Raw genomic sequence first — 14,572 nt, 5'->3', positions numbered from 1 at the left:
ATTTTAAGTGTGGGCAAATGGGTGAAAAGGACATACTTGTTATTCATTATTAGATTAAATTTATTATATTATAGATTATTTTATTATTCTTTGGCAGTTGAGTGTTTCTGGAGTCTGACAATGATGCCATCAGAGACACCGGGACCAACATTTTCAAGCTCTGGTTTTTGGGTTGTGATTTTGAGGGGTTAATTCTTAATATTAATAGACGTATTAAGCCTCTTATGGTTTTCTTTTCATTTCACAGAAAAAAAGTCAGTAAGAAATCATACCAATGTAGCTGGGTGGTTTCCTGCCAAATTTCAGTGCAGTTATCTGGGGAAATTCCAGGGACTAGAAAAAGTTTAGGGTCCACTGATAGACAAGAAGTTGGCAATCCAAATTTATTAGGCAGAAAACAAAGATGGTTGAAAATGCAAAGAAGGCTAAATAAGGTTGCTCTAGCAAAACAAAACAAAAGTTATAGGAATATCCCAGACCGTTGGTCTATTAACATGACATTGGCAAAGGGTCTTTCCAGCTACATCTGGAGAGTCCAAGAACTGCACCAAGGATTTTAAACATGTGCCGTGTTCCTGAGCTACGATTTCCCCAAAGGGCTGTTCCCAGTTAAGAATAGCAAAGATAGTAACATCATAAAACAGGAACTCTTTCCTATAGGATTAATAATGGCAGAAAAAGAAGAAATCAGACATTAGTCTGACCATATCTCCCATAAGTAGAATATGAACACACACACACACACACACACACACACACTAATCCATGAGATGCTGCTGTAGAAGTGATATTTTAAACTCTTAGATTCTGTTCCTTTAGGGTTCAGGGGTTTCTCTCCTGCGACAGGGGTCAAATTAAACAGCAAAGCTCAGAACATTGTGTTACTGCCAATTGCTTATGGTTTTGAAGGGTCATTGCTCTTATCTCTTTGGATACAAATGGGTTTTGCATACAAATGGTATAGAGTGCAGATCTGTTGGACGCCTTGCATTTTCTGGCCTTTTGGACCCACTATTTACAACTGTTATCTATGTGTGCATGTTTGTGTGTGGAAGGTTGGTCAACTAAGGACGACAATCCATGCATCGGATGAAGTAAACTCCATGCATTAAAAAAGCAAAACACCCTCTTAGTCTTTAATAGGACCCATATTTCCTGGAGGTAGAAACTCTGCTGGATTTCTCCATGATAATAGGGTAACAATTTTAGATTTTAACTGCAAATTAAAAAAAAAAAACTTTGTCCAGTTATTTTTCTTTTTTTTAAAAAGAACGAAAGGTATTCATTCCTTAAAAAGCTGACTTATATTGCAGTGGTGAAAATAGGTGAAAATTCAGACATACCTTTAGTGGGAGAACATTTCATAGCCAATGGGAAATTGAAGCAATAAATGTGGCTCCACCATCACCAAAAATAGGGCTGGGGGGAATGCAAGCCAGTATAAAATACTAGGAAATGAGGGATATTAATAAGCAGACATACAAATATAAACATTACAACCCATTTCTAGGTAGTTTTTCTTCATTCTTTCTTCTCTGCTGTTTGTTGTAAACCCCGGGGAATTAATTAAATATGAGAAATCCATAAAATATATGATGGAGACATATCCCAAGCAGGGAAAGAAATCTTACCAACATTACTCAGAGGGAAGGAAGGAAGGAAGGAAGGAAGGAAGGAAGGAAGGAAGGAAGGAAGGAAGGAAGGAAGGAAGGTTATATTGTCACCAGATAAGGACTTCTTTCAAACAGATATCCCAAGATCTCCCTTCACTTACCTCCTTCAAGCTGAAAGCCTCCTGTTGCAGGCGGGTTGAAAGAGGACGAATCACAGGCAGTCATCTGAATAGCACAGTGGGACACTGCTTGCAAATAACAATAATAATGAAATAAATAAATCAAAAATAAATCAGCATCCTCCTCCCCTCCCCCCCCCGTAGTATTTTGATGACTCACAATTACATTAATTCCCTCTTTCCCAGTGGCTAAGAGAGGCTGGGTGCCGGCTTCGTGACACCACCCCCTTCCTGGGTGAATAACGCTCCGCTGCTTTACTGTCAAGGAGAAGCAGTAACTTTACTGTGCGGTGTGAGCTGATGCAGGCAGCACTAGAGTCCCTGTTGTGATTTACCGTAATCTCTTGCTGGTTACCGTATTTCAGCACAAGAAAGGGCACTTCTGACAGTTGTCAACATTTTCTTCTGTTGACTCCTCTCTCTCTCTCTCTCTCTCTCTCTCTCTCTCTCTCTCTCTGTCCCTCCCTCCCTCTATCTCTGTGTATGTAAGTCTGACTGTCAGATGTGAGCAAATGCTGGTTGCTCAATCTGCTTTTAAGAAGGGAAAAAAAGAGAATGAAGTGGCAAAAGAATACTACACCAAGCTGGTGAGGAGCTAGTTAGCATTTACCCATCATATATTCACCAGATATTCATGCTAGAATGTCTGGATGTTTGCACATTCTGAATTACAAATAAATGCACTTAAGAGTGTGGGGAAGAAAGGAGTAACAAGATCTTGAAGGAAAGCATGTATATTTGGTGTGTGCATGTATGTATGTATGTATGTATGTATGTGTGTGTGTGTGTGTGTGTATATATATATATATATATATATATATATATATATATATTGAATGTCAACCTTCATTTACTTTGATAGCGAGATTCACACCAAGAGGCAACCCAATTGTTCTTGTTGAAACTAAGAGGCAACAACATGCTTTAATCTGGCAAAGCACCAAGGTTGTGTGGAACCTTCTCCCAATCTTCTACCTATCCGAAACTTCTGTCCAAGCCTTTGCCCAGACTGAGGTCTCCTTGGGCTTACAGGAAGGCATGCCAGAGAAGGTAGAGGTATGTTCTCTGGAATAGCTTGCCAAAGTTTGGGGTAAGCCAGGTTGGAGGAGGTGAGTGATACCCTCTTCCCTCCATGGAGCATGCCAAAGCATTTGATGAGTGACCAGCACCTTCTCCAGAGAGAAGCAAAGCAGAGCACCACGGTCACTTCAGTTTGCTTTTGGATGAGCAGGACAACATTATTAATGGGACAGTTTTGAGGGAGAGCTTTATCTGAACCTTATCAGAGTGACACACCCCTTTGAAAATGTGTACAGTCCTACTAACGTGCATCTCTCTCTGCAGCCAAATCTTTAGTTTTTTTGATCAGACATTTATTTTGAAAAAAGGGAGTTTGTATGGCTTCCTTCAGTGTGATTGTTACTGTTCTGATTAGATGGTGCTGTAGTGGGATAATTTAAAAAGATACATATGCTGTCTTTCAAACACTTTTGGAGCAGCATGCACCGAAGATCACAAGACATTTGAATTTGGCACTGAAAAAAATCTGAAACTGATAGGGTTACCGTGCAATGTATGGTATCTAAGTGCCCCTCTCCTACAATGTTGGACACCTATGGAGCCCTTGAATAGGGAAAGCATTCAGCTTCCTTCCCAGATCACTTCTTCTGCAAAATTCCTTTTCCCCAGTGTGTAGAAATAAAAACTCCATGAAAAACCCTTTCCTTCTCTGTTTGGTGGTTTTATGATTTATTAAACAAATTTATAGGGCCACCCATATAACTCTAGGTGGCCAATGGAGATAAAAACAGAATATAGTTATTCAAATCAATTAAGCCCTCCCCCAAACCCCAAGTTGAAGCCTCTATAAAAATCTCATTATCAATATATGGCCCATACCACATCAGACCTCCATTAACATTTGGGCCCCAAGGCCTGCTGGAAAAAACCAGGTCCTTGGGGCCATCCATATCACTAGGATAGTGTTGTCCAAACTTGGCCACTTTAAGATGAGTGGACTTCAACTCCCAGAATTCCCCAGCCAGCCATGCTGGCTGGGGAATTCTGGGAGTTGAAGTCCACTCATCTTAAAGTGGCCAAGTTTGGACAACACTGCACTAGGGGGAGGTAGTTCCATAAAGTAGATACTATGACAAAGGATACAGATACACTTCCTAGGACCCATCAGATGACATTTCTTCACTGAAAATACACTAAATACAGAGTCTAAAATTATGTAACTGGCCACTGTAGGCAAAATGCATTCAGTAAGTGTATCAATGCATCCCAGGAAAGAATATACATTATATAAATATTTATTTATATAAGACAACAGTTTTTAAACATTTTGACATTTAAAGAAATATTCTTGCTTTGAATCATTTTTTTTTTTGGTTTAAAACCAGTTTAGTGGCAGCTGGTGTTCCCCAAAAGTGGGAGTGCTCCCTGTATCTTCCATCTGATTCTGTCAATTATGCCCACTCAACATTTCCTCTGGTGGCCTAAAAAAAAAAGAAAAGAAGAAAAGGGGGAAAACAAAAAAGTCTGATACAAATACAGATATTCTCCCATTTGAATGACTGTGATTCTGAGTGTGGCAGAATGCTTAAAGAGGATTAAAGATAAAGCAGTCATTATAGATTTCAAGGAGGTTTTTTTTAAAGAAAACTATAAGTTAAGTCCATTTATATAGTTCTAATGCTTATAAAACTTACCATTAACCTGTATTCATTTGCCCTCCAAAGGAATTCCTACTGCGTTCAAGGGGGCTTATTCCTCATGTAGCACTGAAGCCATAGATACGGTGGGTGGGGGGAACCAGGAATGAAAAAGCGCCATTAGCCCCCCTTTGGAGTCCTCCCTAACCTCTAGGGATGGTACAGCCAAAACATGGGCCTTTCCTTTTATTTTGAAGTGCTGGAGGAAGCTTAGGGGCAGAAGCTTAAATCAGCATTTCACCTCTTAAAAAGTCTGAACTCAACACAACATTGGAATCATAAACTCCACCCACTTTTGGAGTGTAGCTCTTGGTTCTTTGTGCAAATCCTAGTGTGGCCCTCAAGCCACAAGAACATGGGGTCCCCTGTGCTAAGGCATACAAAAATGATTTACACATGCTTATGAGAATTGTGCATGTAGAACTCATTTTTTTATTCCCAAGACACAATACTGGAATCTCTCCACTAGTGATCTCATGTAGTAAAGGAACTTGGATAGGGGTGTGGCACAAAATATTGCATGGATCAGGTTTCTGGGCACCAGTGGGAAGGTTGGAAATTTCTTCCCCATCTATCTATCTATCTATCTATCTATCTATCTATCTATCTATCTATCTATCTATCAATTTAATTTATAAAGCCACCCATCTTGCACAAAGTGATTCTGGGCAGTATACCACAATAAAATAAAACAACAAATATATACAAAAAAATATTAACAAATATAAAATAGTCATTTGAAAAATACAATCCATCAGATACAGGGGAGACTAAATTAATGAAAGAGCCATCTAAGAATATCCCTGGTCCCCTAGAGGTGCTATGGAGAAAGCCAACCTAAGGAGTTAGCCTTTTGGGTTTCCCCTAAATATTCTAATTTTCAATGATCTGTTAAATATTTTACTTTATGAGTTATACTGTGCTGATCATTGTCATTAATATTTATATGCCAACTGGATTTTTTTTTTAACAATAACCTGCAAGTTTTTAAAATAATGTAAGATATTCAGTTACGTCAAACCAACTAATGAAATATAAGTATGATCAATCAATCAATAAAAATAAAAATACTGAAAATTGTTATCTAAGTAATTTAATTTTATGCTTGTAAATTCTCTGTTGATTTGCTTGGTGTTTTTTCTTTTTTTCTTTTTTCCTCTGTTTTTTCCCCTCCTTTCTGAAAAAGTTGAATAAAAATGGCAATAACTATAGCAGCAGGAGCAGTAGGAAAGCAAGAAGATGAAGAAAAAATAATAATTTTGGAATGCAGGTTGCTTAGAGCATAAGATTACCTGTGCTTAGTTACTGTTAGAGTTTTTTAAAAAAATTTGGTACAGAGCACAGGCACAAAGACTGTATTTATTCTTCCTACACAAAGCTGTTTCGTTGTACAAAATTAAACTCCTATCTTATTCTACTATCTTCCTATTCTACAAGTTTACAACTGTTCTATTTTTATCCTTATTTAATCTATAAATTTCTATCTTGATATTTCTATGCTCCTATTCCTTAGGGTAGCACTCTGTTTTCTTAACTCTTTCTTCTTTAAATTTTTCCTTTTCCCCCAGGTCTTCAGCTCTTGTAGCCAATCTCAGTCCATCTGCATGTGAAAACCCTTTTTGCTCCTTTATTGACTTACCATAGGCTTTTCTCTCTCCCCAGCACTCACAGTCCTGTTTCTGAAGCTGGTTTGTGAAGCTCCACACCCGAGTTGCTGCATGCAGTCGGCTTGATTTCGTTTCCCGCATCTCTGCTGTCCTCTTTTCCTAGACACATCCACACCCATGCTCGTTTTCGGTTTCTTTTTTATAAAGCAAACTCTCCAGTGAAGGAGCGAGTGGGGCTATTTTAACCCCCTTTGCCAGGTAGCACCAAAACTCTGAATTCCAGGAAGAAAAAAATGCCTGCTTGCTCCAGGGGGTGAGTTCACTCTTCCACAGTTACCATGCCAGAGACGGGTACTGGATTTGTCTTTAAGATGTTTTGTTTCCTCTATTAAAAACAAGTTTTGGAGACTTGTAGTTGATTGCCTTCTCATACCTTGTCTCCCCTCAAGCAGTTTATTCTTTCTCCTCCTTTTCCTCCCAATATACAGGGAACTTGGCTTTAAATAAAAAAAAGGTCAGCTGAAATGAAATCTGAATGGGCTGTTGGTGCTCATAAATGTTAAGAAAGCATTCCAGAATGGTTTGGAGAGAAGCAGTTATGCGCATCCTCCCCCATCTTGCTCCATGCATCAGATGGCATTGTCTTGGAAGAGTACTGAATTTAGCCGGAAAACGGCCTATATCAGAAAAGCTGGAGTGAAACAGTTTAATAAATGGATTATCTGGGGAACCAGCCTGATGAATTGGGGACAGCCTGTGCTGCCAAAAATGCCTTCACAAATTTCAAGGGACATGGGTCATTAATAAAAGAGAAGCTAAAACACAGATAACCAAACTTCTTTGCTCTCGGAAGCCATCGTTCTCCTTCTCCTTCTCCTTCTCCTCCTTCTCCTTCTCCTTCTCCTTCTCCTTCTCCTTCTCCTTCTCCTTCTCCTTCTCCTTCTCCTTCTCCTTCTCCTTCTCCTTCTCCTTCTCCTTCTCCTTCTCCTTCTCCTTCTCCTTCTCCTTCCCCTTCCCCTTCCCCTTCCCCTTCCCCTTCTTGGGGTATAGGTGATGTGGAGACATTATTGAAGGAAGCAGGGTAAAGTCATACCAACTCAGAATGTAAGAGTGGGAAGGGATCTTGGAGATATGTAGTCCAACCTTCCGCCCAGGGCAGGAATCTGGGCTTCTCATTTTCTTCTTGGTGATTTGGGTTTTATAAAAAGGGAAACAGGTATACTAATCAGAACTTAACACTAAATCATGTTTAACCAGATCAGTTGAAGACTTAGTGGCTTAGTTAGATCGTCTCCCCTTCTTCTGGTCATTTAATGTGCTTAATTTATCTCATTTGGTCACCTCTGGCCGTTGAATCAACCATCCATGTTCTTTTCCACTGACCTTTTTATTCATTATAGCACAATGACTGTGACCGCTCCTTTCTTGCCAGTGTGTTTTCTAAATCTAGAAGATAATGACCTTGTTTTCTGCCTTTCAGCTGATAATTCAATGATGGTATCTAGGAGCATCACAAACTTTTGTGCAACTGCTACTTCAATTTGTCTAAGGTTCCTATAATTCACTGTGTAGTACAACTTCTCATACTTGAAATACTGGGTAGAATTATAACTATTTTCATGCATAGCTTCATGCATCCATCCATCCATCCATTCATTTTTAAGGGTTATTGCTCAACCATCTTAATGGTTTAGCCATATTAAACATCATTGTAATGTATCAGTATCTCAGCATTCAGGACAATACAATACAATCTTGGATTGTATTTATTTAATAGTTCAGTAATATTCTAATTTTAGCTTTTCTAAGTTTCTTCAATTTTCTCCTGCATCCTAACTTTCTACCCTTATAGTCTTTATTCTGTATTTTGCCTAATTAAAAAAAAAAACAAAACTTTTTTTCCTCCATGCTCTGTAATTCTTGTCATGGAAGTGGATTTAATCTTGGTCACTGACTTAAATAAAAGAATCCTCCTCCTCCTCCTCCTCCTCCTCCTCCTCCTCCTCCTCCTCCTCCTCCTCCTCCTCCTCCTCCTCCTCCTCCTCATCTCATTTGGTTAGTTTGTAATTCAGTGCTTCATGCAAACTCAGAAAATTCAGCACCTGCATTAAGTAGGTTGCACGCACCCAACCAATTTGCTCCTTTCTGCAAAAAGATTGGAAAAATCTTAGTGCACATTTTTTGGCAAGGTAATCTGAGGATTCGAGTGCATATATCTGGTCATGGGCTGTGGGCTGCTGTTTATGCCTACATGGAAGTTGCCTCTCCCTTCAGTCAATTTTTGATTGCATGAGAAGGAGGTAAAGATGAACCATGTTAGTGATTATACTGAGGCAGACGATAGGGTGATTTGAGCAGAAAACAAAAAGTTCACTCATTCTCAGTGCAGTACAACAGCCAGGACAAAATAAACGGAGTGCTAGATAAACAAGGAAGTTAGTCTGATAGCACTAGCTATACATTGCAACCACAAATACAGCTGAATGTGGGAATGTGGATTCTTTTCCTCCATTCCACTTCAGCACAGCAGGCACAGCAGTGGGTTTGTAAGAAGTAACCCCTAGACAGATCTTTGTGTGGAACGTGTTCTAGGCAGATACCTTGAAATAATTCTTCTTATGCTAGAAGTACATATTCTGCCACTTGGTATGGCTGGAAGGTTGGTGGCCTTGTCATCGCTAAGGGATCCATATGTAGGGGCTTGTGTGTGGGTATAGCAGCTAATCCTGTGGCTTTCATTGCTGGGACCCCATGTGCATCTGACTCCATTCAAAATGCCGGTTTGGGCCTATGAAGCCCTATGTAGCTCAGAACCCCTGCAGACCTAGAATTGTGTCTCCTGCCCAGATTTAGATCTTCCAGGTGTCCATCCCCACAGCAGTGTCAAAAAAATCAAGACAGCAGTTGCAGCAGCATGATTGAAGCCCCACCACTTTTGCACAATGCCTCCACCAAGATTAGGATTGATAATGAAGCTCAAGCTCAGATACTTTGCTCACCTAATGCAAAGAGAGGACTCTTTGGAAAAGACCCTGATGCTGGGAAAGACTGAAGGCAAAAGGAGAAGAGGATGGCAGAGGATGAGATGGTTAGATAGCATCACATGGTTAGATAGCATATTAAAAAGCAGAGACATCACCTTGCCGACAAAGATCTGCATAGTCAAAGCTATGGTTTTCCCAGTAGTAATGTATGGCTGTGAGAGCTGGACCATAAAGAAGGCTGAGCGCTGAAGAATTGATGCCTTTGAACTGTGGTGCTGGAGAAGACTCTTAAGAGTCCCCTGGACTGCTAGGAGGTCAAACCAGCCAATCTTAAAGGAAATCAACCCTGATTGTTCATTGGAAGGATTGATAATGAAGCTCAAGCTCAGATACTTTGGTCACCTAATGCGAAGAGAGGACTCTTTGGAAAAGACCCTGATGCTGGGAAAGATTGAAGGCAAAAGGAGAAGAAGACGGCAGAGGATGAGATGGTTAGATAGCATCACTGAAGCAATGAGCATGAAACTGAGCAAACTCAGGGAGGCAGTGAAGGACAGGAAGGCCTGGCGCAATATGGTTCATGGGGTCACGAAGAGTTGGACACGACTTAACGACTTAACGACTGAACAACAACAACCATCAAGATTGCATGCATGTGCAAAGGGGCGTAGCTGCAGCCATGTTGCTGCAATTGATATTTTTGACCACTCCTTGCAGATACCAATCCCAAGAAGGATGTAGGGAGTCCCTGTCCTCCACAAGGTGAAACTAAGGGTCCTGGGGGCATTCCTGTTTAGTGGTGGCCCACTTCCATCCTCTCAAAAGTCAGTTAAGGTCATCTTGTTCCAATGACTTTGTGGAAATGGACTGCCTTTATGAGCTGACATTTTTAAGGTTACGTTTTAGGGTTCTTTTATGGGGCTTGATTGGTGATGGGCTTTTATTTGTTTTTGTTCTCTGTCTTGCAAACTGCCCAATGTCTCTGGAGAAGGCGGTAGATAAATCTGCATTAAAATAAACAATTATTTGAACTGGATGCACCGCAGGAATACATGACTCAGAATGGAGCTCGTGATCTGCATTTTCCATTTTCAACTGCATCAGTGCCATTTTCTGTATGCCTCAGGGAAGGAGGTGTGTAGACGCAGCTGCAGATGATGTTTTGTTTTACAAAAGTGTGACATCCTTGCCTTCTAAAGGCAGTCCAAGTTTGCAGTGTGGAATCTTAGCTCTGCCAGCTCATTACTCTGTGACTCGGGAGCGGTCCCTTTTGCCCACCCATGTTCAACCACATATAAAATGAAGGTAAATTCGGAGTGATGCCAAATGGCAAACTGTATGAGGAACAGTGAAGGGAAGATGGGAAGGAATTATGATTAGTGTTTCAGCTGCGCATTGCTTTCCATCTGCAAACCCACCTCACAATTTAAATGTGACCAGGCAGATCTGGAGAGAGGGAGAGAGAGAGAATCAGTATTCCATTGATCAGCCTTCTAAATTACTAGATTTCTTTCCCTGAATTCACTTTTTGAAGTAATTGTAGGAACTGCAATATAATGTTATGTTGAAAATCACATTTATCAGTAAGATGGTAGGGGGAAGGAGAAAAAAAAAAGCAAAGGCAATAGATTAATGAGATATTATTTTATATAATCAGTTGCTGGAGTACTGAATGTAGTCTTCACTGTCTGGAACATTTATAATGTACCTTACTTTTAATTTGCTCAAGAATTGAGCTTCATGCCAAGAAAGCCAAGAACATGGATAAAGGATGGCTGGATGTTGGGTTGGATCCAAGCTAAGTTAATTAAACTTACTCACTTACTCCCACTGAAATCATTTTGTCAAGTTAGCCAAGATTTAAATCTTAGTGATTTTAATGGCAACTAATTTCAGCTAACTTAGTCCAAATCTAATTTACTATCATCTTACATATTGCATGCAATGTTAGCATGTTTGAAGTAACATGATAAGTAAGTCAGTAAGTAGAGTCAGAAGTAACTCTATCAGCCATACCATTTCTTTTCATGAATACATTTAATAATGAATACAGGCAAAAATAACATTGATATTTTAAGCCCTAAATAGCTGAGGTCCAATGCACCCAAGAAACCACCTGCATCTCTTCTCTTCTCTTCTCTTCTCTTCTCTTCTCTTCTCTTCTCTTCTCTTCTCTTCTCTTCTCTTCTCTTCTCTTCTCTTCTCTTCTCTTCTCTTCTCTTCTCTTCTCTCTTCTCTTCTCTTCTCTTCTCTCTTCTCTTCTCTTCTCTTCTCTTCTCTTCTCTTCTCTTCATGCAATTTTTCTACTTTCAGAATCCTGATGGACTCCAGTGTATAGCTGTTTTACAGATATTAACAATACATAAAACAATAATAAATAATGCAAATTACCTGAATTTACTAAAAGTGATGTAACTAATATCAACTCCAAAGGTAGTTCCCAAAGTTTTTACTAGTCTCTGGAAGGTTCCATTATTATCCTGCTCCAGACAGGGACTTGGGCTGAATCTTTTGAGGGTCAGGCAGGCAGCCTGTCTTGTTCCTGGCTTGTACATTTCATGAAGAAGAAGAAGAAGAAGAAGAAGAAGAAGAAGAAGAAGAAGAAGAAGAAGAAGAAGAAGAAGAAGAAGAAGAAGAAGAAGAAGAAAAGTTTGAAGCCATACATCTATTCCTCACAGTTTATGGTCTCTCTCTGGTGGGGAGATAGGTGTCAAACTTCATATATTTCTCTGCTTTATTGGATTTATGGGCCCCAGCATCCCTATGAGGACAGATTCAGATTCTTTTCTTTCTTCTAGACTGTACCACAGGGAGGGGACCAGAGATGGTGAGGCTGGTCACAAGTGAGGAGCTTGTTTCAGGAGCTGCTAGCTGGTTGTCATCTTTGCTCCTCCACCTGGAAGGCTATGAAAGTATATGTCATCTCTACTTCTAAGAAAACAAGAGGGGTATTCTTAACTTTTCCCCAAGGATGTTTTCCAACAGAGAAACAGTCCTGGGGACAGCAGAGTTTTGAGAAGTTTGGCTTGAGTCCTTTGGCCAATTCAAGGCAGGTAAGGCAAGGGAGAGGGAAGAATCTCAAAATGTTCCCTCCATCATATTTAACTGAATGTATTCATTGCTGATCCCAGGACTGACTTCAGTGAAAGAGACAAATATAAGATTTTTCTTTTGTTCATTTTTCATTTTCCATGAAAGATGGTTGAAATACTTCAGCAGAGTCTCTCCTGAATACTGAAGATGGCGTAACAAAATCCAGAGAAACAAAGATGAGGAGAGAAGGTTTTTATTTGCTTTTCAAGAAATGTTTTGCACAATAATTTCCCAGGAGGGTCAAAAGCCCAGCCAATATTTTTTCTTTCTTTCTTTCAAAAGAAGTGTAAAAAGTAGTGATGTACCAAGTTATAGATGGAGGGGTGATATTGGAGTTTTATGACCTTAATACTCAGTTCATACAAAATGTTCTATCTGATCTAATAGGAAGCTCTTGAGAGAATAATTTGCAATTGCTGACAGAATTGCTATTTCACAACCTCTGGAGTATATTGAGACTGACATCTGTCAGAACTCCATTAGAATTTCTATTGTTGTTAAAAATGTTACCATTAGCAACCTGTATAATAGTTCCAAACAGGGATAAGCTAACCTTTCTCTTTTTCAGATGTTTAGTCTATTATGAAATTTTCCTGCATTTTCCCCACTAATTGTAATTCAATTTTTTTAAAAATTTCATTTTAAAAATGTGCATGCCTTCTTTCAAAACTGAATTTTCCCAGAGCTGCTTACAATGTATCTGCAATTTAAATTTGGTTTAGAAATTCGTTCAAAGGGGAAGATCATTTGGGAGAGGTTCTCATGGATAGAATGCAAGAACATTTGTAACTTCTTTAGTTATGAGGTGTGTGAATGCCCATACAATCCTTTCCCTGGGCATCTGCAACCTTCCAGGCTTCCCACTTTTCCATTAAATCTGAAGGGAAGACTTCAGAGGAAATTCTTCCCAAGGATCTTTGTTGGCTATGGTGCCAGTGTCAACATTAAGATTCTTACCTTTGACAAAAGGTTGGAGAATTTCTTCTTCCCTGTAAGAAATAGAGAGACTGCCCATGATTTTTCTGCTCGTAAATTTGATGAAGGATTTTGAAAGACCATTTGCGTTGAGCTGTAGTTATTGCTCTTTCTTCTTGCTCCGTTCACTCGGCTCGCACAGAAAAGGCAGTCCAACAACCAGCTAACTAGTTGGAAGAGCAGGAAGGTCAGAAATAGTGAGAAGATTCCCTCTTTTGTCTTAACAAGCACCTTATAGTCCTGACCCTCCTCCATAGGTCACAGACTACAGCTGCACACATCCTGTTTTCCATTTTTTTTTTTTTTTTTTGCACAGGTTAAAGGACAAAATGGGTGCCTTCAGGGGTTCAGCTGCTCATTTTGCCTTTTAAATTCCCCCAAATTTAAATATATTTCCCTATATACAAATGGCTTATGGCCTTGCCCACTTTGGGACTGTTGCCATAGAATGCGGCCAATTTGTTACAAGGGGCTGCCCAGTTGTGGACAGCTGGGGTGGGGAGGAAAGTGAGGAGAGATTTTACTTAGCGGTCCAGAAAACAAAGGTACTCTCTTTCTCTTGCTGTCTTTTTTTTGCTCTTTGTCTGGAACCAAGTTAGAACCAAAAGAGACAAGAGTGATTAATGTTGCCAGGTAATAATGCACAAGCTCACTTTTTCCTCCTTAAGGGTTCTTCTACTTGGCATCCTTACATGAGACTGAGGTCCTGCCCTGCTGCTGCCTCCCTTACTTTCTTCGCTCCCATGACTAGGCTGCCATAGGTAGATTCTTTCTCGATGTATCTCTTTGTGGTGACTCTTGATGGTCACACTAAATTTGATCCAATTATTTAGGGGGGGGGGACGTGGACCTCTGATCATTCCATTAAATTGTACAAAGCCCCCCTCGGCACACTCCTGAGTGTGACCTTGACTCAAGGCACAAAGCCTGAAAAGCTGAAAGAAGTTGCCCAACTGGAAATGTGAGCTGTGCCCATACATGGCCTTTCTCCTCCTTCTCCTTCTCCTTCTCCTTCTCCTTCTCCTTCTCCTTCTCCTTCTCCTTCTCCTTCTCCTGCTCCTGCTCCTGCTCCTGCTCCTGCTCTCTTTCCTCCATTTTTAATCACCTGTTCTCCAATCTGATGCTTCCTAGTATGTTGGGACTAAAATTTCCAATAGCCACATGGCTAGGATTTGAAGGAGAATTGGTTTATTGGCTTAGAGGAGGATGAGCAACCCATGGGCTACCTATGGCCACATTTTGCAGCCCTCAGGTTATCACTGGATCATACTGTTGGTCCTCCCCCTACCTTTTTTCCCCTTGGACATTGTCTACTCTGATCTTACTTAAAACGTAGCATGCAGAAGTAACTATATTGTTATAGTTACTTTCATGTCTTCTCCCGAATATAACTGGACAGCATTT

General features: G+C 40.1%; 1 protein-coding gene and 1 long non-coding RNA gene across 4 annotated transcripts in view; one reads left to right on the top strand and one right to left on the bottom strand.

Moving 5' to 3' along the window:
• Nucleotides 1–2,038, bottom strand: part of ADRA1A (adrenoceptor alpha 1A) — a 37,363-nt gene extending 35,325 nt beyond the window's left edge. Inside the window, exons 1-2 of the mRNA XM_007424541.3 lie at nucleotides 1,953–2,038; nucleotides 1,775–1,858 (exon numbers count right to left, since the gene is read on the bottom strand). The gene's annotated coding sequence lies outside the window, so the exon portion shown is untranslated. The remainder of the gene's footprint in view (nucleotides 1–1,774; nucleotides 1,859–1,952) is intronic.
• Nucleotides 1–14,572, top strand: part of LOC148214395 (uncharacterized) — a 204,436-nt gene that overhangs the window by 97,829 nt on the left and 92,035 nt on the right. The window lies entirely within an intron of this gene.

This window comes from Python bivittatus, unplaced genomic scaffold, assembly GCF_059951505.1.
Source record: "Python bivittatus isolate LINGU-HERP-01145 unplaced genomic scaffold, Pbiv_v1 ctg000680_np1212, whole genome shotgun sequence".
In the NCBI taxonomy this organism is placed as follows: Eukaryota; Metazoa; Chordata; class Lepidosauria; order Squamata; family Pythonidae; genus Python; species Python bivittatus.
Note: the sequence above shows the minus strand (reverse complement) of the source record. Positions and strands in the feature narration are given on the sequence as shown.